Raw genomic sequence first — 25863 nt, forward strand, 5'->3', positions numbered from 1 at the left:
TAAAGCTGTCTGCAGCCCACCAGAATCTGTCCTCTCCTTTCCCACAGTAATAGACTTGTAGCTGGAAACAACTCGGTCAGAGTACACCCCATATGCCTGTGGAGTTAGGGACGGTCATCTGAAGAAACGCTTGCCGGTGGCATGTCAGAACTATTTACTGCGTGTCATTTCTGGGTCTGGGCTTAAAGCTCTTGACATCCTTCCTCCGTGTTTTTGTTTCTTCTCTTTCCCACTGGATAGAATCTAGATATGGAGACGATCTGGCTTCTACCACCTACATAATGATGAATGGCAGCTGAATGATGGTGATGTGAGAAAAGAAATCAGCTCCCCTGTTGCTTAACCCAGTGTACTGTCGGGTCTCTTTGTTAAAATGGTTTAGCCCTCACTCTAATGAATATATCATTCAACGATCCAAAATCCCCCAAAGAGGACTCCAATTTCCAATGAGATCCTCTCCTACTACAGCACTCTGTGACTGGGCAGGGGTCGGGGAGACACTGGAGGGTTCCTTGTGGGATGCAGAACACGCCCAACTTCAACAAAGGGGAAAGAGCAGCTCTGAGTTCTACACAGCAAGAACTCCTACAGATTTGCAGAAAAAATATTCGTTGAAAACAAGAAACTAACAAATTACAAACACCTGTAGTTGATTAAGGCCAGCTAAAAGGAGGAAAATTGACCTGATACAGTGAAGAATTAAGTCATTTGAAATTCAAGAGTTTTGCCACTGCTGGGTGTGTGACTTTGGATATGTAACTACAGTGTCCTGTGTTTGCTTATCTGCAATATGAGAGATTTTGATGGGGGATGGACCTTCGAAAGAAATAGAATTCTGCTCGGAATATGTTAGCTAACAAATGCTTATTCAAAGAACAAATCACCTACATCAGAACTCTTCTCGTAAGTGCAGATTTTTAATATGGACTTCCATATATATCCAAATTACAGATTCGTTAGCATGATTTTCAGTTACATAAAGAATACTAGGGACTTTCCTGGTGGTCCAGCAGTTAAGATTTCATGCTCCAATGCAGGGGCCCAAGTTCAATCCCTCATCAGGGAACTAAATCCCACATACCACAACTAAAAGATCCCTCATGTCACAACTAAAGATGCTGCAGCCAAGACCCAGAGCAACCAAGTGTGTGAAAGTCGCTCAGTCGTGTCCGAGTCTTTGCAACCCCATGGACCACACAGTCCATGGAATTCTCCAGGCCAGAATACTGGAGTGGGTATACATTCCCTTCTCCAGGGGATCTTCCCAACCCAGGGATCACACCCAGGTCTCTTGCGTTGCAGGCGGATTCTTTACCAGCTGAGCCACAAGGGAAGCCCAGCACAACCAAGAGTTTCAATAAATAAATGTTAAAAAGAAGTAAATAAATATTAAAAAGAAGAGAATGATAGCAAATAGTCTTACACTGAAACACAGGGCTAACACTGGTTACAACATTCCATGTGAAAAATTCTTATTCTCAGAACACCACAGAAGCCTTAACTTCCAAGAAAAATATTAAGACCTTTTTTTTTTTTTTTTTTTGCCTTTAATGTGGTCTCATCACCTGAATCCTCTAATCTTAGCCCACAGTCTTCAAAAGCAAAAGGAGGCTGCTGGTTTGTTAAACTGACAAAACCTGTTCAGAATCTCAATTACACTGATTTTATATATATATTTAAACCTGTGGATGGTTTCCTGACCTTTGATTTAATGTAAGGTGGGCCTGACCCTAATTCTAAAAATGCAACTAAATCTACTTGATTAGAAATGATGCAGGGTTATTATCATGATCACCACCATAGTGAAAATCTCAAAGATCTCTAAATCAAATCACTGGAAAAAACACCCCATTATATAGAGTCCTCCCTCCAATATCCTCCCTGTGATTTATGTACGGACCTGTACCAAAAGATCATAGTTTTAAAAGCCCAAAAGCAGCCCAAGAGATATGGATGATGGTTAAAATCTGAACTTGGCCTTTGTAAGACAGTTCCCTGTAAAGAGCTGAGGTAACAGTACCCTGGGAGTGATGTCAATGTTAATTCAAGATTTAAAAATAAAATGTCAAATGAAACCAAGAATTATTTGGAAAGGATGAATCACTGAGTAATATCTGCATTAATTGTAAGGGCAGGTTTTATTTCAAAATTCTGAAATACCTACTAAGCCTTTGGAACTGAAGGATTAGGAAAGACCAGGGAAAGTCCCCACTTCCTTCCTGCTCCCCCAGCCCTTTCTCTCACTTTCCCTTTGCACACAGTTCTGTGCTTTTGAGGACGGACTCTGAAACAGAAAGGGAGACACTGAACTGACTGTGAGAAGATGGGGCTAAACTCTGCATCTCTCTCCCTCAACATCGAGCTCTCAGGAACATTTTCACACCATGGAAAGGGAAATAGAAAATGTAGCTAGTTAGCAATAAATAAAATATCTCCCCGAGTGAACTGCTTGTATTTCTCACATGAGAGGCTAATGTTATAACTGGCTAAGTTCTGAATATGTGGTGAGTTCTGTATGAAAGGCCTAATGGATTATTTTCTGCACATCTCTGACAATTCCACCACGGATATCAGAGGCTAGCACAAGGAGTTCTTAGTGAGGGCTACAAAACCAAGGTTACAGGGTTGGATCATTAAGGGTAGAGTTAGTGGCACTCCCTTCCTTGTAACCAGGGGGATTTTCCAGCATCAGATACATTCACACTCCTTGACCAGAGCCCACTGTAAGAAAATACATTCTATTTGATTAATTAAAAATTAATGACAATTTTTCACATCCATTAAAATGACTTCACAATCTGCAGTTTGAAAAACAGAATCTTAGATGCCATTCAGAAGATGTGGATGGGAATCAGAGATAGAAAGTGACTCCACTTTCAAATTTATTTTCAGTCATAATAGACACCATTGAGATGTAATTTTAATACCTCATCTTGGATGAAATTACAAGAAAAGGAGTGACTTTTCATCATCTCTCTGTTGAATGATTAATAAAAAGAAAGAATACACTGGAGCTTCTTTTCATGGAGGGATTTTTTGGAGGAAACATGCTGCAAGATATATATACTACATATGTGAAATATTATATATGTACTACATATAATGTGAAATATTCAAATAAGAGTGTCTATTCATGCCACAAACCTGTATGCAGGTCAAGAAGCAACAATTAGAACCTTACATGGGTACAGCCACTATGGAGAACAGTGTGGAGATTCCTTAAAAAACTGGAAATAGAACTGCCTTATGATCCAGCAACCCCACTGCTGGGCATACACACTGAGGAAACCAGAAGGGAAAGAGACATGTGTACCCCAATGTTCATTGCAGCACTGTTTATAATAGCCAGGACATGGAAGCAACCTAGATGCCCAACAGCAGATGAATGGATAAGAAAGCTGTGGTACATATACACAATGGAGTATTACTCAGCCATTAAAAAGAATACATTTGAATCAGTTCTAATGAGGTGGATGAAACTGGAGCCTATTATACAGAGTGAAGTAAGCCAGAAGGAAAAACACCAATACAGTATACTAACACATATATATGGAATTTAGAAAGATGGTAACAATAACCCTGTGTACGAGACAGCAAAAGAGACAGTGATGTATAGAACAATCTTATGGACTCTGTGGGAGAGGGAGAGGGTGGGAAGATTTGAGAGAATGGCATTGAAACATGTAAAATATCATGTATGAAACGAGATGCCAGTCCAGGTTCGATGTACGATACTGGATGCTTGGGGCTAGTGCACTGGAATGACCCAGAGGGATGGTATGGGGAGGGAGGAGGGTTTAGGATGGGGAACACATGTATACCTGTGGTGGATTCATTTTGATATTTGGCAAAACTAATACAATTATGTAAAGTTTAAAAATTAAATAAAATTAAAAAAAAAAAAGAACCTTACATGGAACAGCTGTCTGGTTCAAAATTGGGAAAGGAGTATGAAAAGGCTGTATACTGTCACCCTGTTTATTTAACTTAAATGCAGCGTACACTATGCTAAATACCAGGCTGGATGAAGCACAAGCTGTAATTAAGATTGCAAGAAGAAATACCAACAACCTCAGATATGCAGATAATACCACTCTAATGGCAGAAAGTGAGCAACTAAAGAGCCTCTTAATAAGGGTGAAACAGGACAATGAGAAAGCTGGCTTCAAACTCAACATTATAAAAACTAAGATCATGGCATCCGGTCCCATCACTTCATCGCAAATAGAAGGGGAAAAAGTAGAAGCAGTGACAGATTTTCTTTTCTTGGGCTCAAAAATCACTGTGGAATGTGACTGCAGCCATGGAGTTAGAAGACGCTTGCTTCTTGGAAGAAAAGCTATGACAAACCTAGACAGTGGATGAAAAAACAAAGATATCACTTTGTCAACAAAGGTCCATATGGTCAAAGCTATGGTTTTTCCAGTAGTCATGTACAGATGCTGAGTGCTGGACCATAAAAAAGGCTGAGCGCCGAAGAATTAATTGATGCTTTTGAATTGTGGTGCTGGAGAAGACTCTTGAGAGTTCTTTGGACTGCAAGGAGATCAAACTAGTCCATCCTAAAGGAAATTAGGGCTTCCCTGAATATTCATTGGAAGGACCGATGCTGAAGCTCCAATTATTTGGCCAGCTGATACAAAGAGCCAACTCTAAAAAAGACCCTGATGCAGGGAAAAACTGAAGGCAAAGGAGAAGAGGGCAGCAGAGGATGAGGTGCTTAGACAGCATCACCCACTGGGGGCTGCAGTCCAGAGTCCGACACGACTTAGCAACTGAACAACAACATTCACTCTCCAATTCCACTTCCAGAAATGTGTACTAAAGAATTATATGGGCAAGTGTGAAAAAAAAATTACAAGACTATGAAGTGAAGTGAAAGTGAAAGTCACTCAGCCATGTCTGACTGTTTGTGATCCCATGGACTGTACAGCCCATGGAATTCTCCAGGCCAGAATACTGGAGGGGGTTGCCATTCCCCTCTCCAGGGGATCTTCCCAACTCAGGGATTGAACCCAGGTCTCTCACATTGCAGGCAGGTTTTTTACCATCTGAGCTGCAGCAAAAAACTCTAAACAATTTAAATGTCCTTTGATAGGAGATCACTAATTATGATTATGCTACATTCATCCAGTTACACGTTACATAATTGCTAAAATGATAATTCAGACCCATACGTAGCAATATAGAGACTTTTACTCCTTAAGTATAAATTTGTTTTAATTTTCTAACTTAATTATGTAATTGGAAATACATATTTTAATAGCAAAAAAAGGAAAATAAAACCCTGTCCTGAATTTAAAGTTTAACTCTGACATCTTTAACAATTACTGATTACACTGAATAAAACATAAAACATGAATGAATCAAAAACTTCTAAGTACTACTGGACTCTTCTTCATAATAAATAGAAAAAAATTAACTTTAAAGGGGCTTTTTATTTATATCTTCTGACCATATATTGATAGCGAAGATGAAAGTTAGTGGTGAGTTTACTTTTCTCAGAATAGCTGATTTTTTGAGTTTTTGAAAAATAATGAATATTTGTGTCCTACCACATTTAGATTTGTATAAACTCATTTTCTGTTTTTCCACTCCTCCATTTCATTTTCAGCTCCCTACTGTTTGAATTAGGTGCAATGGGACGAATTAACATGTAGAATAGCTACCTAGTAAGTACAACTTCCTGCTGCTGCTGCTGCTAAGTTGCTTCAGTCGTGTCCAACTCTGTGTGACCCCATGGACTGCAGCCCACCAGGCTCCCCCGTCCCTGGGATTCTCCAGGCAAGAACACTGGAGTGGGTTGCCATTTCCTTCTCCAATGCATGAAAGTGAAAAGTGAAAGAGAGGTTGCTCAGCTGTGTCTGACTTAGCGACCCCATGGACTGCAGCCTACCAGGCTCCCACGTCCATGGGGTTTTCCAGGCAAGAGTACTGGAGTGGGGTGCCATTGCCTTCTCCAGCAACTTCCTAGTAAGTACTGCTGCTGCTGCTGCTGCTAAGTCGCTTCAGTCGTGTCCAACTCTGTGCAACCCCAGAGACGGCAGCCCACCAGGCTCCCCCATCCCTGGGATTCTCCAGGCAAGAACACTGGAGTGGGTTGCCATTTCCTTCTCCAATGCTTGAAAGTGAAAAGTGAAAGTGAAGTCACTCAGTCGTGTCCGACTCTAGCAACCCCATGGACTGCAGCCTACCAGGCTCCTCTGTCCACGGGATTTTCCAGGCAAAAGTACTGGAGTGGGGTGCCATTGCCTTCTCCACCTAGTAAGTACAAATGAAATTAAAAGACTCTTGCTCCTTGGGAGAAAAGCTATGACAAAATTAGACAGCATATTAAAAAGCAGAGACACTACTTTGCCAACAAAGGTCCACCTAGTCAAAGCTATGGTTTTTCCAGTGGTCATGTATGGATGTGAGGGTTGGACCATAAAGAAAGCTGAGTGCTGAAGAACTGACGCTTCTGAACTGTGGTGTTGGAGAACCTGGACTGCAAGGAGATCCAACCAGTCAATCCTAAAGGAAATCAGTCCTGAATATTCATTGGAAGGACTGATACTGAAGCTGAAGCTCCAATACTTTGGCCACCTGATGTGAAGAACTGACTCATTTGGAAAGACCCTAATGCTGGGAAAGATTGAAGGCAGGAGAAGAAGGGGATGACAGAGGATAAAATGGTTGGATGGCATCACCGACTCAATGGGCATGAGTTTGAGTAAGCTCTGGGAGTTGGTGATGGACAGGGAAGCCTGGCGTGCTGCAGTCCATGGGGTTGTAGAGTCAGACATGACTGAGTGACTGAACTGAACTGACATTTTCAGAAAATATAAACTCATTTTCTATGTTTTTCCACTCCTCCATTTCATTTTCAGCTCCCTACTATTTGAGGCAGATGCAATGTGACCAATTAATATGCAGAATAGCTACCTAGTAAGTACAAATGCATTATGCTTGGAGCTGGTATAAGATAAGGTCCTTGTTCACAACAGAATGCCAATCTGACACAACATTCAACTATTACTGCATGTAAAGCTTACTAGTGCAGTTAGTGACACATAGAAATGCTAGCCATTTTATGTAGCACAGTAAACAATATGTTTATAAAAAATGATGGGAGTAACAGGCAGTAAAAGTTTTAGGCACTCTGAGAAGAAACAAGTGTTTTCATTTTTTTCCCATCCTACATTTACGGATATACTGCCACATCCCTCCGGATCCGTATCACTGCTGAAAAAAATGTTTGCATTTTGCTTGCAGGGACATTTGGCAATAGCTGTAGACATTTTCATCTGTCACAACTGGCAGGTGGTCCTACTGGTATCTAGTGAGTAGATATTAGAAATGCTGCTGAACATCTTCTAATGCACAGGACAGCCCCTCACAATAAAGAAATATCCAACCCCAAACGTCAACAGTGCCAAGGATGAGAAACCCAGGTGCATGGCATCATGTCACGACAGTGCGCTGCTTCACATGAAGAAAGAACTAAACTTTACTGAGTACCTGCCATGAGTAAGGTAAGAGCTAGCACTTCACATATATCACGTAACTCTCAAAATAATTCTGAGAAATACTATCCCAGATGAGAATACTGAGGTTTGTAGAGAGGACGGCATCCCCTTAGATGAACAGAGTAATGTCAGCTAATCTGACTCCACTATGATTCAATCACTTTCTAAGCCACAGAAGTGATTTTCCTCCTGGGCTCACAACTTTAATACAGCATCTTAGCTCCAGATCTCCTGAATGTTCAGGTTGGAGGCAGTCTACCCTTAGTATAGCCTGAAAACTGGAACAGGATTGTGACAATACACAGTACTTAAGAGAGTTCTTCCGAGACAATTAAAAGTAAAGGTAAAAATACCAGACGTTAATGCAAATGGTATTTGTCTTTTGCTTTGTTTTGCTTTAAACATCTCCTTTGATCAAGTTCAAAGGCTAGGAGAATAAAGAGATTCTCTCTGAAACATGCCCATAGAAAACACCATTCTCACTAATGGTATGATGAAAGTATAAAATTAAGGTATATTGAAATGCTCCTTCAATGCTTCCTCCCTACATTAATTTAGTCATTCATTAAAAAAACATTTAGGCCTACTATGTGTCAGTTGCCAAAAACACCAAAGTGCCTAAGAACGATGTGGTGCTTGTACTCACAGAGCTGACAGTTGTAGCAGATTGAAAGCAACGACCAAAAATTCTTTGCAACTCCACTTGAGAAAAGGAAAAATCTATTTCTCCATCCTTTGAATCTTGGTAGGCCTCTTACTTACTCTGACAGAGTAGACAGAAGTGTGAGCTGTAAATGCAGACTTCAAGGCCTGGCAATGACCATTCTGCTCTCTTTAAACACAGCTGCCCTGTGAGTAAGCCCGGGCCCTCCCACTGGGGGACAAGAGACCACACAGGGAGCAGTGAGGGGACACACAGGCTGAGGACCCCTAGACCATACAGCACCAGCGAAGCAGCCAGAAGTTTTCAGAGATCCGCAGATGACCTGGACAGCCTCACTAATTGAAACAAATAAGAAATGCTTGTATCTTAGCTTTGTGGTAATTTTTTGTTTTTATGCAGCAAAGGCTAACTAATGCAACAGTTTAGTAAGTCGGAAGGCAGGCAAAAGCAATGCAACATAAGTGTCACAGGAAATGGAGGGCATGTGGGGCATAGGTTAGGTAGATTATCTTGGTAATTTGGTAGTTACACTTTGTTAGGGTCTTAGACCACCCCCTTTGTACCCATTTTACTTGTTGGCCTATTCAGTTTCCAAGTGAACAAAAGGAACAAGGACAATAGGCAAAACCAGCAGAGTATAAACAGAAATAAAATTAGTACTGTTGAAACCTTCAAAATATAAATATTAATAAACTGCTGCTAGCTTTAAGCAGATACAATTATGTGCCAAGTCGCGTCAGTTGTGTCTGACTCTTTGCGACCCCATGGCGTGTAGCCCACCAGGCTCCTTTGTTCATGGGATTCTCCAGGCAAGAATACTGGAGTAGGTTGCCATGCCCTCCTCCAGGGGATCTTCCCGAAATAGGGACTGAACCCATTATAAAACAAATTAATAATGTTTTTAATCCTTTTAACTCTCTACTTCTTGTTATTTAGTTGCTAAGTCATGTCTGACTCTATTGCAAACCCATGGACTGTAGCCCACCAGGCTCCTCTGTGCATGGGATTTTCAGGCAAGAATGAATACTGGAGTGGGTTCCCATTTCCTTCTCCAGGGGATTTTTCTGACCCAGGGATCAAATCCACGTCCTCTGCATTGGCAAGTGGATTTGTTATTGCTCAGCCGCTGCTGCTGCTGCTAAGTCGCTTCAGTCGTGTCCGACTCTGTGCGACCCCAGAGACGGCAGCCCACCAGGCTCTCCCGTCCCTGGGATTCTCCAGGCAAGAACACTGGAGTGGGTTGCCATTTCCTTCTCCAATGCATGAAAGTGAAAAGTGAAAGTAAAGTCGCTCAGTCGTGTTCGATTCTTAGTGACCCCATAGACTGCAGCCTACCAGGCTCCTCTGTCCATGGGATTTTCCAGGCAAGAGTACTGGAGTGGGGTGCCATTGCCTTCTCCAAACTCTCTACTACCTAACACCAAATTTGTCATTCCTAGGGTAATGAGCCTCATTGCTTGACTTTCCAGTTTTTGCCAATATATCATTCTCTCATGCACTCAGGGCCAAAAATCAGTCAACTTTTTCTCCTTTTCCCTTTGCCTATCTCACACATATCCAGTCAATAATCAATTTCTGTTGATTTTTTTTCTATATTATTTCCTGTATCTGCCCCTCCTTTCCACATTCCTTTCACTGTTACATTCCAGTTAAACTTTCACCACCTCACCTCTGAGTGACAATGATAGCCTCCATTATTCTCCTTTATTGTGGTGTTTTTTTCTTCCTTAAGCATCTTTCACATTATTGCCTTATTTCTTAAAAGACAAAGTCGAAAGTACTCAGCCATTCACCATATCACACTAAAAGCATCATCTTAACAGATTCTTTTTTTTTTTTTTTTTAAGAGGTAATGCTTATCATATAATATGCTGAGTGGTTGAGGGTTTTCACTACATCCCTACCAAAACCTTCTATGAGAGGCAGACTGATCATTCAAAAATGCCTTGCTGGATTTGTACACCTATAGTTAATTCATGTTGATGTATGACAGAAATCAAAGCAATATTGTAAAGCAACCATCAATCAATTAAAAATAAGTAAATATATTTTTTTAATGCCTTGTTGGGTGTCCCTGATGGCTCAGTGGTAAAGAATCACCTTCCAATGCTGGTGATATGGGTTCGATACCTGGTCAGGAAGATCCCACAAGCCTTGGAGTAACCAAGCCCGTGCGCCACTATTGAGCCCATGCTCTAGAGCCTAGGAGCCACAACTCAACTACTGAAGTCCATGCGCCCTAGAGCCCTTGCTCCACAAGAGAGGCCACTGCAACGAGAAGCCCATGCACAGCATTGAAGAGTCACCCCCAGCTCTTCAACTAGAGAAAAGCCCACATAGCAACAAAGACCTAGCACAGCCAAAAAATTACAAAAAAATTTTTAAACGCCTTGCTCATTTTTATCTTGTGTTATTCGTTCACAGTATGCCCTGCATCCTACTTTAGGAAAACCTCCTTTCCTACTTAAATATTACCCACTTCTCAAGCTTCTACTCAAATACAACCTTTGCCAAGAAACCCTGTATTTCCCCTGTAACCTATAGCTCTACAGGGCACGTTCAAGGGCTATAATACTTCTGTGTATTGATTACTTCACACTTGACAACATACTATTCTACTCTTTATCGTTTTTTTTTTTTTTATAGATACCTAAAAATAGATATGGGCTTCCCTGGTGACTCAGTGGTAAAAGAATCCACCTGTCAATGCAGGAGATGCAGGTTTGATCCCTGGGTTGAAAAGATCCCCTGGAGAAGGAAATGGCAACCCACTCCAGCATTTTTGCCTGGGAAATCCCATGGATAGAGGAGCCTGGCGAGCTATAGTCCAAGGGGTTGCAAGAGTCGAATATGCCTTAGTGACTAAACAACAACAACAAAAATAGATAAGAGTTCTGCTTCTTTGTATTGCCAAATTAGTAAATAAATATTTTTAAAAATAAATTTTGCATTAATGGAAATAAACAGTGCAATTTCAGATTTGTCCAAATGTGAACTTTTGGTTCCAGTCATGACAGAGAAACAATTACTAAACTTTCCCCCGTTGCCATAATCAAATGTAAAAGCTACACAAAATACCCAAAGCAATAATTTAAGTCACTGGACAAGAAACAGTATAAGACAATATACTGTTAGAGAATGGAAACACTTGAGGTGTGCTCCAAATTCATGTTTTGACTGAGGGTGTGTTCCAAACTATGACATAAGGAAATAGAGCCCCAACAGAGAGCAGCAATCTCACTGGGAAGAGTTTCAGAGAGGAGAGAGATACACAGAGAAAGAGGCTCATAAATCTGCATAGGAGTCACTTCCAGCCATTGGCCAAATACTAAACTGTGCTAGTGAAGGACAAGATTCTGCAAAGTCTACTAGAAAACAGCTGCTGGAGATCCACATCCAGAAAAGGGGGAACAAGAATAAGCTGAACTGAGATTCCAGAGGTTCCTGGGACTTCTGAGAGACTCCGAAGCTCCAATCATCTAGGGTGAAGAGATATCATTTAACAATCTTAACATTCAGCTGTGACCTCATAAGACCATGCAATGAGAGTAAGGGACATATCTTAGAATAAGGGTTACTCTAAACCCATCTTAATAAAACCCAGTGATCCATGAGCAAATTTATTGCCTGTTACAACAAAATTCAACAACCTTTAAATGAAAACAAAGATCCATACTCTCTACAATGTGGTGTTCGCAATGTACAACAAAAAATGACAAAATATGCAAAGAAGTAGGAAAATATGACCCAGAAGAAAAAATGACACAAATGATGAAATTAGCAGCCAATGCCTTTAAAACTGCCAATAGCAGTATGTTCAAGAATGTAAAGGGAAACATGGATACAGTGGATAAACAGGAGACCTTGGCATAGAAATTAAAACTATTAAAACAGAAAATCAATAAAATCCTAAACTGAAATGAAATTTCACTAAGTGGAATTAGAATACTGAGCAATGTAGAAGGAAGAATCAATAAACTTGAATAATGGTCAATAAAAAACTAGTCAAAGTGAAGCACAGAGGGAAAAAGCAGAAAAAAACACTTTCAGTGACTTATGAGACAACATATATGTGTAATATATGTGTAATTTAGAGTTCCAAAATGAGAAAAAAGAGAGAAAATATATTTGAATAATGGTGGAGAGCTTTACAAACTTGATTTAAAAAAAATGAATCCACAATTCAAGAATCTCAAAAAAACCCATGTTGGATAAAAACAAAACCATGGTCAGTCATATTACAGCCAAACTGTTAACAACTAATGATACAAAAAATCCTAAAAGTATATAGGGATAAGAAGGAACAATGGTAAGTATGACAGCTGACTTCTCGTCAGAAACAATGATGAAAGTGCTGAAAGGAAAAAACCAAATCAGTGAAAAACTCTATATTCAGCAAAAATATCCTTTAAAAATAAAAAGTGAAATTGACGTTTTTCAAATAAACAAGAGCTGAGAAAATCTGTCGTCAGCAGGTCTGCTAAAAGATATGTTAAAGAAAGTTCTTCGTGCTGAAGGGAAATGGTACCAGATGGAAACCTGGACCTACATGAAAGAATAAAAAACACCAGAGGTGCATAATAGGTGGGTAAGGATAAGAATTCTTTCTTGTTTGTTATTCAAAAGAAACACTACATTTTGGGGTTTATAACCTTTGCAGAAGTAAACAGCGTAACAACACAGAAGGGAAGAGGACAAATGGAAGTAAACATGTATCAAATTCTTACATTACATGTGACATGTTATAGTATTAATTCATGGTAGACTCAGGAATGCATACTATAATCCCGAAAGCAACCACTTGAAAAATAACCAATGAAGGAGATAAAAATGGAACTTTAAAAGTAACCCTGATTTATTCAAAAGATGGTAGGAAAGGAGGGAAAAGAGAATAAAGAACAGATGGCACAAATGGATAACAATTAAGCGAGACAATAGGCTTAAGCCCAACCATATCAAAAATTACATTAAATAGAAATAGACTAGAGTCAACCGCACAAAAACAGAGATTGACTGTTGGACACAAAAGCAAGACTCAGGTATAAGTTTGCATAAGAATTACAGCAGCACGATTTACAACAGCTAGGACACGGAAGCAACTTAGATGTCCACCAGCAGATGAATAAAGAAGTTGTAGTACATATATACAAGAATGGAATATTACTCAGCCATAAAAAGGAATGCATTTGAGTCAGTTCTAGTGAGGTGGACGAACCTAGAGCCTGTTGTACACAGTGAAGAAAGTCAGAAAGAGAAAAACAAATTTCGTATACTGACACATATATATGGAATCTAGAAAAATGGTGCTGATGAACCTAGGTGCAGGACAGAAGTAGAGATGCAGACATAGAGAACAGCCTTTGGACACAGTGGGGGAAGGGGGTGGTGGGACGACTTGAGAGCAGCACTGACATATATACACCACCATGTGTGAAACAGACAGCTAACGGGAAGCTGTTGTACGGGCACGGGGAGCTCAACCTGGCGCTCTGTGACAACCTAGAGGGATGCGCTGGAGTGAGGGGGGGTGGTTCAGGACGGAGGAGACATATATGTACTTCTGGCTGATTCATGTTGTTGTATGGCAAAAGCCAACACAATATTGTAAAGCAATTATCCTCCAATTTAAAAAAATTAAAAAGAATTACACTTCAATATTAAAGACTGAGTTTAAAAGTACAAAGATGGAAAGTTATGTCAGTTACACCATGGAAATACTAAATGCAAAAAAGCAGGTTGTTTTAAAATATCATATACAGTAGACTTCAAGAGAAGAATGACTACCAGGGACAGAGAGGAACATTTCATAAAATGAAGAGGCAGATCATCATGGAGAAATAATATTGTAAGGTATATGTACATATTCACAGAGCTTCAAGATACATGAAGTAAAAAGTGGCAGAACTAAAAGAAGTGGAAATGTCTACAATTATAGTTAAGATTTTTAACACTCTTCTCTCCATAATTAATAAAAGCAAATCAAGAGGACATCAGTAATTTTCATAGAAAATGTAGGAACACCACCTTGAGCTGCATTAACCTAAAGGCACATACAGTAGAGAACATTCAATGAACGACTGCAGAATACACGTTCGAGTACACATGGAACAGTCACCAAGAGAGACTATCTGTCGGATCATAAAACAAGTCTCGATAAATTTCAAAGAAGGAAAAGCACACAAAATATATTATTCAGACACAATGAAATTAAGTTAAAAACTAAGAACAGAAAGATATCTAGAAAATCCTCAAACATATATAATTAACTCAAGATGTTAAATTGGAGGTGTGCCTTAGAATCAATAAGCATAGTAAATACAACCTCATTCCCCTGTATGAAAGAAGCATCTAAATTCTCACTGTATCTTGTCCACTGCAATCATGGGGGAGAAGGATTTTCTGAGAGAAGTGATTAGAATGAATTCCAACGCTTTCTGTAAGAAACAAATCTTTGCCTCTGGTGTTTTCTTAATCATAAATGACTGAAATGTATAGGATCAAAAATGTTTTGGACATTTCTGAATATTATACTTAAATGCCAGGTATAGCAAATGGCTGGAGGAGGGCATGGCAACCCACTTCAATATTCTTGCCTGGAGAATCCCCATGGACAGAGGAGCCTGGTGGGCTACAGTCCATGGGGTTGCAAAAGTGTCAGACACGACTGAGTGACTAAGCACATATAAAATGGCAGATCCATTCCAAGTAACATTTCTTATTGTTTGCACTACAGCAGGATAAAATCTGGTGAAAATAAATTTGGGTAGCTAGAGAAGGTCTCTAAAAATTATCATAAATTATCTAAAACCTTTCATGTTATAACTGAAGTCACTCATGAAGTCAGTCATTTCCACATTAAAACCAACTGAATATACTTAGTCCAAGTTTAAGGTCTTTCACACAAGTGGCATAAATAAGGGATTTGACTTACTGGACTTTGTTCTGCAACTTTTTGCTTCCACATTTCTATTTCTACAGATTTCTTCCTCCCTGAAACTAGAGTATGATGGGGGTGGAGGATGCATGTCTGTACAGAGCACAGAGGCTTCTTAGGACAGTGAAATATATCCTCCTGTATGATCCCATGATGATGGACACTTGTAATTATACACCTGTCCAAACCCACAGAATGCACACAGCGAGAATGAACCATAATGTACACTTCGGACTTTGGGTGATTATGATATGTTAATGTTGGTTCATCAATGGCAACAAATACACTGCTGTGGTAGGAAACGCTGATTATGGGGGAAGCTATGCATGTGTGGGACAGGCAGTACATGGTAAATCCCTGGTTTTCCCCTCAATTTTGCTGTAAACCTTAAACTGCTCTGAAAAACTAAAATTATAATAAAAATAGAGTATGACCAAATTTTAATTTTATGTATGGCCTTTGTCTTGAGTACTATTATGGAGTATTTATATTTGCAAATGGAGGAGGAGGAGACTTCACGGATTACGAATTACAGATTAATGTTGTTTTTTTAAATTTTTTTGGCCATGCTGTGTGGCATGTGGGATCTTAGTTCCACAACTAGGGAGACAAGGGATCAAACCTGTGCCCCCCTGCAGTAGAAGCACGGAGCCCTAACCACTGGACCACCAGGGAATTCCTAAGACATTAAAAATATTCTTTTGATCAAATTTAGAGAAACTGATCACATTTTCTTAAACCTGATAACTTTAGTTTGGATTTTCATTTTTTACTAATTCTCCAATATCAATAAAAATGTCCTATGTTTTAATAGAAAAGGATTCATCATGTGAACCAGCAATACTTGCTTCTTTGCATATGGTGACAACTGTCCTAAGAGGGAGAAAATGGTTTCCTCAAAGAAAAAAATCATAACCACCTTCCAAATACATACATATAATGACTTGCAGGCACCAAAATCAGGCCTTATACGGGGACTGTTCACTTCTAGAGTCTTGATAAGAAGGTCTTTTCACAATGACCACTCCTGTAGATAAACCCTTCAATATATGCAGATGTCAGTATACAAAGTGAGCAGAGGGGGAACACGTTAACCACCCTCTCTTCCATGTCTGAAAAGATCAGATGCAAATATTTCTTTCTCTCACGTCTCTTTGTCAGTGATCTTGAATACATGGCAATACACAAAATATTTACTCAAACTCATAAATGACAAATTAGTGTGAAAATGTGATTTGCTTTATGTTTTTATTTATATATTTTGTTTAGTGAGGACAATCTGAAATGAACTGCCTTTAGGGCTTTTAACCATAGGAGAACTCAACTTTTGTGAATCTCACTGTTAGCACCTGGAATTAATGAAATCATTCAGTCAACTCTCAATTGTATGTGGATGAATGAGTCATGGAATCAACATATATGTAATCCAACAGTCATTAGTGAAACCTTTTAAGAATCTTGACTAAGAAGGAGCAGAAAGGGGGCTTTTGGTATGCTGGTAATCTTCTATTTAACATTAAATGGGTTCACTTTGAGATAATTCATTAAATCCATACCTTTGTGATTTGGGCAGTTTCTTAGTTATGTGATTTTTCCCATTTTTAAAAAGCTATTATAAAAAATTTTTTTTTAATGAAAACATTGTATGATCTAATAAGCTCCATGAAGTCATGTATTTGTCTTGTTCAACATTACATTCCCAGTGTACCTGGCACATAGGAAGGACTCAACATATATTCAAAAGAATTAATGGTTAAAAAGAAATTCTACAACACACAAGTGAAAGAGCTGAGTTAAAAAGCAAAGGTTCTTTTTCAGAGTGATTAACTTTTCAACGCTCTTAACTTCCTCTTTTTGGTTTTCCTGGGTGTTCTTTTCATATCTCCAAAACCATGCTTATATCTTTTTTCTTAGTTGATCAAGTTCAGACCTTGTGTTCTTGCTATGAAAGATGAGGACTCAGCTCTTACCACTACCATTTTCCTATCTTCTTCCTCCAGATATAGCTATAATTATTGAGAGCTTGAACCAATTCAGAATCAAAATACTGAAGTTTACATTCAACTTCTGTGTCATATTTGCCTTCAATTCCTTTGGTGATAGGAGCATTGAGTAAAGAATAATTAACAACAAAAAGATGCAACTCCAGAACACCTGAATGTCAGGAAGAAGCTGGACTGGGACCATAAATGATAACTCAGAATACAAAAATAGAGAGCTCCTCATATTATCCTCATATGACAATCAAGAATTGTCTTCGTACCTTCTCACATGCATCTTCCTTAAGTTGACCTATCTCAATAAAGCAAGAAAATTGGAAATCTTTCAACAGTACTATTACAAAGGAAAAAATAATTTGAGGGAGATGCTTAGTCTAACCTTTTTTTTTTTTTCTTTTGGAGAGAGAAAATGAAGCCCAGAGAAATTAATTTGCCCCAAGTCACACAGCTTGTCAATAGCAGTCTACCAATATTTGGCTAGTTATTTACTTATTCAATCAGCAAACTTACCGGGTGGTGTGCAAATAAAAAGCAAGATGAAACCACTGCTGTCAAGATATCTTCTGTCTAGAAAGTATAGGAAGTCAAGAGTCCATGGACTGGGAGCACAAAAGTCTTTATGGGGAGGTCAGGGAGAATGGATACAGAAGGGACAGAGAAATGGTGATGTGTACATGATGCCTGAAGCCTGCGTAGTGGGTACAATGGCTAGGGAGGAAAGGGTACTCCTCACCCAGCGAGTGCATATCCAGAGGCATCCAAAATGAGAAAACATGGTGGACAGGAACTGAAAAGTGATCTGGATGACTTGAGAAACAGGATGGATAAGGAGTAGGGTTTTGAGGTGAGGGGTGCAGGAATCAGCTTGTGAAGACAATGGAGATTCATTTCAGAAATACAAAGATTGTGACATGATGAGATTCGCCCTTTAGAAAGCTGACTTTTATGCTGAAATGAAGGATGGACTAGAAGCAGGAGATTATGCATCAGGAGACAACACAAAAATGAAAGCTAGAGATTCAGTGAGGAAGGGATGGATTCTGGAGATGAGAGGAGGCTGAATTGATAGAATTTGGTGATGTACTGGTAGAAATGAGTGAGTGTTCATGAAGAATGGGTTCCTAGATTTCTGGCATGGGAAATCTACTGAGTGGGCCAACAACTGTATTCCCTAACGTGCTGGGAAAAGCAATGTGGTGGGTGGAAATGATGATAAATCTGATATTGGCATATTGATGGGGACATCCATGTAATGATACTTAAGTCCCTCAGCAATAAAATTATTTTCTGTGGCCTGCCTTGAATGAACGGACTCCTTCAGTTTAACACATACTTGGTAAGTATAGCACAAGGGCCACCTGCTCCCCAACCACCCCCATTATGAATCTATTTCAACTTGGACTAATTCCTATTGGACCATTATGGCAGACTTTGTAAGAGAAATTGGAAACTTTCCCTGCCCATCATAAAAAAGAACTTCAAGGTAAATGACTGATAAGGCAATGTTTTAAAACAGTCAGGAAATACTAAAATTTTCCAAGCTGTGCTTATTCAGTTCAGTTCAGTCGTGTCCGACTCCTTGTGACCCCATGAACCGCAGCATGCCAGGCCTCCCTGTCCATCACCAACTCCCGGAGTTCACTCAAACTCATGTCTATCAAGTTGGTGATGCCATCAGCCATCTCATCCTCTGTCGTCCCTTTCTCCTCCTGCCCCCAATCCCTTCCAGCATCAGAGTCTTTTCCAATGAGTCAACTCTTCGCATGAGGTGGCCAAAGTATTGGAGTTTCAGCTTTAGCATCAGTCCTTCCAAAAAACACCCAGGACTGATCTCCTTTAGAATGGACTGGTTGGATCTCCTTGCAGTCCAAGGGACTCTCAAGAGTCTTCTCCAACACCACAGTTCAAAAGCATCAACTCTTCGGCGCTCAGCTTTCTTCACAGCCCAACTCTCACATCCATACATGACCACTGTGCTTGTTACATTTAGTTAAATGTCTAACATGGGAAACTGGGTAAACACATGGAGAAATCATAAAGGCGTTATATCAAATGACTGGTATGATATAGCACAGGAGCAAGGAAGTACAATTAACTGTTGTCTAAAACCATGCTTTTGATTTTAATGTCCCACATGTACTGAGGTCTGCTGAACACAACTGACTTCAGAATGTGGGAGAAATGACCATTGATTTCAATTAATCAAAAGGAGGATAAGCCATAGTGAAATATCTACAAAAAAGTTCTATTCAAGGACAACCCTTCCCTCCTTCCTTTCATTCTGACCTTCTTTTTCTCATCCATAATATATAGAATTTATCCTTTTCTCTGGAATTCTGATTCACTTTCTAGATTATTTTTATTTTTCACATTTAAGTAAAAAATAAAGTTCAAGATCTAATTTCATAGAGGATCCTCTCCTAAACTTTATCTATGCTTTCATTATCCTTTATTTTGGCCACATTTTTCAACATTAAATTTAACATCTATTAACTTCATGTTTTCTCCTCTCTACTTTAAATGTGCTCTATATAAACAGGCAATTATCTGCCTTCCATCCTTCCATATTGTCTTTAACTTTATAAGTCACACAGGGGCTTATATTATATCAAGAGCATCACACCAGATGCTGTACATTTTTAGGGATTCTTTTCTTCTGACCTCAGGACCACACCTAGCCATTTAAAAGAAAAATACATTCTTTGTAAGTCTTAATGACCAAACACCAATAAATGGTTAACTTAGAAAATAAACCTACACCTAAGATAAGAACTAGTAGACAAACTTCTTAAAACATCAATAAAACATGAGTCAAGGATTCAGGTTAAAACACTAAAAAAAAAAGTCATTTTCTCCATTCCTAAAATTCTTGTCTTGGAAGACATATTTTCCAAGACAATTAAGCAATTTATTTTCACTGTTCAAATGAACTGCAGGCTTGAACCCAGAACCAATGAATAGATTAGGGAATCTGTCATCACTTTTAATTTTTATTCAAGCTTAATATCATTAGAATTGATTTCTGGAGATAAAAATGAAGGATACATTTGCCCTGACACTGAAATACAGTTTGATGTGTTTAGTAAAACTACACAATAAATAGTAATAATAAAAATGATAATTTTGTAAAATAATTATTTTGACAAAGTTCATTTTAGCAATCAATTAGTTCCTTGATGTTAATTAAACTCTTACTATAGATGTATGCTTAACTTTATATAGGTTTTGTGTTTTTTTAGTTCAAGTTAGCAAAAAAAGAAAAATCTCATGTACAAGCACTAATGTAATGAATCTCATGTATCAAAAGGCTTAAATCTAAGAAAACCCCAATGTTTTATTTTCCAGTAGGAAATGTTTGAACTGTCCATATAATTTTTGACTCCTACAGTGAAGACTGTGACAACATTATAGCTCTGTGTTTTGTTTATGCCCAGAAGTTATGAAAAAAAAATTCTGACTGATAGAGCTTTTGTAAAATTCTTTATGTCGTATTCTTTAAAAAGGAGAGGAAGATAACTACCTGAGAAAATAAAAATTCCATAGTTCCAACTAAAAAGAAATTATATCCAATCTATACTGGCAAATATCTAACACTTTGTACTTATTGGTACATAGAAAGCACTCAACAACTGTTTGTTGAATGAAAGAATCCCATAAGTTTTGCTGTTTTGTTTGCTTTTTTTTAAAAAAAGGCAGCTGTTTTCTGCAAAGAACAAAAAGTATACTACTTTATCTTGCTTTCTGGGAAGAAGTAAAAAACTAGTTCTTTATACCTAAATACCATATTCATATTCAAAGAGCATCTGAAATTCACTAGAACAATAATTTATTAAAAAGTACCCCGTATGGGTCAGAATAAAAACTGGTTGTAAGATTTTTGGCCTAATGATGAGATGTAAATGAAAAGTAAAAAGCCAATTTGTAATGGGGAATTAAACCATCTGTTTCATTATTCTAATACCAAATAGGCAAGAAATTAATGCAGCTGAAACTTATACTACTGATAACTAAATCAATCAGTTACTATAAAAAAATACAAGAGAATAATAAAAAACTAATTTATTTTAAAATTTAAAATACATTAAAATTTTTAAATACAATGATGTTTTTTAAGATTAATATTCTAAATGTAACAAATATTTTCACCCATAATCTACAATCTTGAAGAGTCTATACTCTTTAACAAATCATACTGTGTATCACTGTTGTGTAAAACTGCTTAGGTTTAATTTTAGTCAAGCAATAAGATTTCACTTCACAACTTATTTTCTAAGCTGTTAGTTGATGTTCAAGAGTAGGTCTACCAACTTCTCCTGAAAATATGAAAGCATATTAATTTTCATTCAGGAGCCCTCTCTTAAAACAACAGACACTAAAGGTATGAAACAATGTCGTCATTGTGAAAAGAATGTTACTTTTTTTTAATCTAACAGAGAGGCACTGGATACTAATTAATGAAATATTGCCAAGATAAGTGTATTGGTACTATTATCTTAACTACTAACTCCACTAGATTATCTGGTTGAGAATATTAATCTTTTTTGATTGAAAAGGAAAAAACAAAAATCATGCTCGAGGAACTAAACTGACTTGCTAAACTATGTCCCAAGTCCCAACTTTCCTCTCTGAACATGAATGAATGCCTCTATCTTAAAAACTCTCAGTCTCCTAAGCAGTGACAGGGTCAACTAGGTATGTTTCTGATGACTTATTTGCTCACCTCTAAGAACACTCTAGGGGAATTTAGTATTTATGGGAGATACAAGACAGCAAATGAGAAGTCATTCCCAGAACGCAGGGTAAACGGCTTCAATGTGGTTTTCTGGTCACCAAGAAGCAGCCGTCAATTAACTCTGATCAGACACAAATATAGATACAGCGGCAGCACGTTTAAAATCGTCCCCCAGCCTGAAAATTCTGTTCTTTCCCTTCCTCCTTCTCTTCTTAAAACATAAATCATGCCACCTTTATATGATTTATAGTATAAACAGAAAACCAATCAGCCAAACAAAACAACCCCCCTACTTAAAGGGAAATAAAAACTTTGCATAGCCATTGATTCTTAAGCATCCACTCCTGTTAATGTGGTTCCTAGTTAATAGTAGACTAGAAGAGTATAACCTGAATATTCCCTCTTACTGGTTAAACTACTCTGCATTTCCACATACATTTTCTACAGCAGTCATTTCTATGCTCAGAACAGCACTTCTACTAATAAGTTCTGAAAAAGATATTTTGACTACTTTATAAAAAATCTATACAGAAACTCAGACATCATTTTTTAAATGTATTGTTTCAAAATATCAACTACTGTTCTTACTTCTCCCAAGTTCAAACTAATTGAAGGTTATGAAGTAACCACTTCCCCCAGAAGCCAGAACTTTCACCTCTTCTGAACAGGGGAATACCTCTCATAAATTAGGTAAAAATAAGGGCTTGCTGATTGAATGATAGTCCAAGATTCCTGTAGCTGCCAATTCCTTATCGAGGCCTTCCATCTACCACAATGAGCAATCCCTGAAAGTTAAGTTAAGGTAGTAACTTTCTTCATCAGTTATCTGGAAGTCTGAAAGTAGTAGTAAAAACAAGCTCCATAGATACCAGTTTCTCAACTAGCGTCAATTTGTTCCAAGGAACATAACAAGAGAAATATGAGGACCGTGATCACTAAATCTGAAGTTCTGCCTATTTCGGACCAACTGAGCTTTCATTAAGGGCAACTCAGTCATTACAGATGATCTTGTTTAAGAGGTAGAAGAAGGAAGTGCAAAGATCAAAGGAGTGCTTACAAAGGGGAACAACTATTTTTGTACCTATACTCCAGTATTTACTAACGAATTTGAAAAACAGGGGCATTTATTCAGCCCGTGTAAATGCCAGCTGCAGGACATAAGATAAAATTGAAAGTTTAAAACAAAGATAACAGATTTTCAAATGCCACCAACCCCTAATTGGATTAGGGCATTTTCCTGAAAAAGTCTTTCAAAGTTAGAAGTGGTTTTCTGTTCACAGCAAGCAGTATTTCACTGCCAGCATTAAATCTACACATAATGAGTCTTTCTTTGTGTTCACATTTGCCCAGTAGGCCCTGGCTTAGGAAGACATTTTATCTAAATAAGCTCCAGAGGGCTTTGAGGAGTTGCAGGTATGTCAATATGGATAAGTAAATTCAGGAGATCTCTGTTTGCTTTATATGTTCTTCTCACTTTAGCAATTTAATTACATTATAAATCAATCTCTCTTTATTTCCTATCTTCTGAAGTTCATAAGTTCAAAAAATGCTTTGCTTTAAGTTATTTATATGATTTCTTTAGCACATCAAACAGTAAAAGGATTCATCTCTAGAAAGCACAATGTTAAAATCAGGAAAACAACATGCTTCAGCTGAGGGCTTTATTTTAATCAGATCCCCTTTTAAAAGTTCTAGCAAACACAAATGCAATTTAAACTACTCAGGAATATTCAATTGAGGTATTTTGCCAGAAAAATAAGCACTGAATACCTCAATCCTAAGCTTCAGTGTTTACCAAAGATCACTAGTTTGTAGAGGAGCCATTTCTATGCCAGAGTTATTAAATGTTTTAGTAATACCATAGTCATTCTCCCAGATTAAGGGGTTTATAACAAAATCCTTAAGTTAAATATAGTTTAGTTAGCTGCAATGCTGAAAAACCCTACTTAACAAAGTCCACGAAAAGATCTTAAATCTTGATAATCAACAGGGTCAACCAACCAACCAATCATCCTACAAACAACTCTCCTAATTTACTACCGTAAATTAATGAGAAATTTTACCTAGCATTGATTCTCATACAACACTCCCGGTAATTTCATTACTGTTCAACCTATAGACTAAAAGAACACAATCTGAACATTTACTCTATTGGTTAAAATACTCTGCATTTCCAGATACACGGTCTACCGCAGTCATCTGTATGCTCAGAACAGCACGTCTACCGACAAGTTCTGAAGATGAGAAAGATAATGTTTTGACTTCTTTATCAAAAATGCATACGAAAACGCAGCTATTTTTAAAATGTATTATTTTAAAATGTCACAATAGCTTTGTTTATATCATTTTTGTTTTAGAAGTCATGCACAACACATGGTCCAAGTGTTTTACATAATCAGACTGTCTCAAAAGTGTCCTAAGTGGGTATTTTGCTTTCAAATGCCAGTCCCTGTAGGATCAGTACCAGGCCCTCCTTATTTTTTGAAAGGTACACACAGGTCCTGGTTGGGGGTGGGGTGGTGTGTGAGAGAGTGTGAGTGAACTGGGGGCTTCTTTCGGAAGTAGGAGTTCAGGAATAAGGCTGTCCGATCAATCTGGGGGAGCCGGGGAGGGCTTTCCCAGCTGAAAGGACTGACATGCACTTCTGCTTTCATTTCATGAAACGCCCTTAGGTGAAATCTGGTTCGGCACTGCACCAACCACCTTCCCCCTCTCTCCTCCGCGCCCAAGCGCACCCCAATCCTCAAGCCACCCACCGGCAGGGAGTGAGGGTGGGTATGGGTATAAAAAAAAGTTTCCCCGAGTTCCCCTCCGCTTCCCGTTCCCACCGGCGGAGGGACAGAGGAGAAGGAACTGCCCGGGCGAGCAGCCGCGGCCCTCCGGCCGACCGGCCCGTGCTTGGTCCGGATGTGCCTGGCCCCCGGCCCGCCGAGCCCATGCGCCTCTCCACCACTGTCAACCTTCCCCTACGATCTAGCCGGACGGTTAGCGCAGGAATGAGGAAGTCCGAGCGGGGCTGGAGGGTGCGGGGCGGGCGGGTGGCGGGAGCCGGGCCGGCGCGGCCCCCACTTGCCCGAGTTTGGCTTACCCTGCTGGCAGGTCCGCGCTCGGCCTCCCTGCGCCTGTGGCTCCCGCTCCGGGGCGGCGCGGGCCTGGGGGCCGGGGAAGGGAGAGGCAGCGGTCGGCCGGAGCCGGAGCGGGTCCGGGTGCGGGGTGGGCCGGCTTGGGTCCGGGCCGGCAGGCAGGCGCGCGGTCTCGCCGGGCCAGTCAGCGCCGCGCCATGACCGCAGCGCGGGAGGAGGGAACGCCGGGCGCGGGGTTGCGGGGCCGCGGCGTCGCCGCCTTCCCGGCCGCGGCTGCTCCGGCCTGGGCTGCGCTGGGCTCTTGGGGCCGGGCCGGCGACTGGGCGCAGGCCGAGGGCGGCGGCGGCGGCGGCGGCGAGGCCCGACCGACGGGAAGGGCAGGGGAAGCTGTCAGCGCGTCGCCGGGCCGCTCCGGTGGCGAAACCTCCTCTTCCTGCCCCGGCTCGCTGGTGCACTTCTCTCTCTTTCTCTCTCGCTCACTCTCTCACTTCCTGGCTGGAAATTCCCACTGACGTCGAGAGAAGACAGACAGACGGACACACGCGCGCAAGGCGCGGGGGCGGGAGGTGGGGTCGCCGCCGGGGGTGGGGAAAGCCCGCACTCCTGTGGGGCCGCGCGACCCCGGCCCGGCCCCGCCTGCCGGCTCGGCGAGCGCCCCCTGAGCCGCTGTGGGGCGCAGGCGAGGGGCGAGCGCTCGGCGGGCAGGATGCCGGGGTCCCTCGCCGGCGCTCCCGGAGCCCTGAGGGCAGAAGCGGACGGGGACGCCTCCTGCAAGCGCCTGCGGGGCCAAGTCTTCCTGAGAAGCGGGCGGCGCGGAGGCGGCGGCCGTGCGGCTGTCCAGAGTTGAGCGGTCCAGAGCCCCTAAGGACAGGCCCGAGCATCTGGAGGGATGATGGGTCGGCATGGGGCCAAGCATGCTGTGTATAAAAATAAATCTCATCG

The 25863-nt window shown here is 40.1% G+C and overlaps 1 protein-coding gene across 4 annotated transcripts in view; it reads right to left on the minus strand.

The window, feature by feature from the left end:
* Nucleotides 1–25011, minus strand: part of NFKB1 (nuclear factor kappa B subunit 1) — a 122305-nt gene extending 97294 nt beyond the window's left edge. For 3 of the 4 annotated variants that reach the window (XM_061419510.1, XM_061419508.1, XM_061419506.1), the window contains exon 1: nt 24927–25011. The gene's annotated coding sequence lies outside the window, so the exon portion shown is untranslated. The remainder of the gene's footprint in view (nt 1–24926) is intronic. The other variant, XM_061419509.1, reaches the window with a different exon arrangement.
* Between the last annotated feature and the right edge of the window lie 852 nt (nt 25012–25863).

The sequence above is a fragment of the Bos javanicus genome, chromosome 6 (genome assembly GCF_032452875.1).
Source record: "Bos javanicus breed banteng chromosome 6, ARS-OSU_banteng_1.0, whole genome shotgun sequence".
Taxonomy (NCBI): Eukaryota; Metazoa; Chordata; class Mammalia; order Artiodactyla; family Bovidae; genus Bos; species Bos javanicus.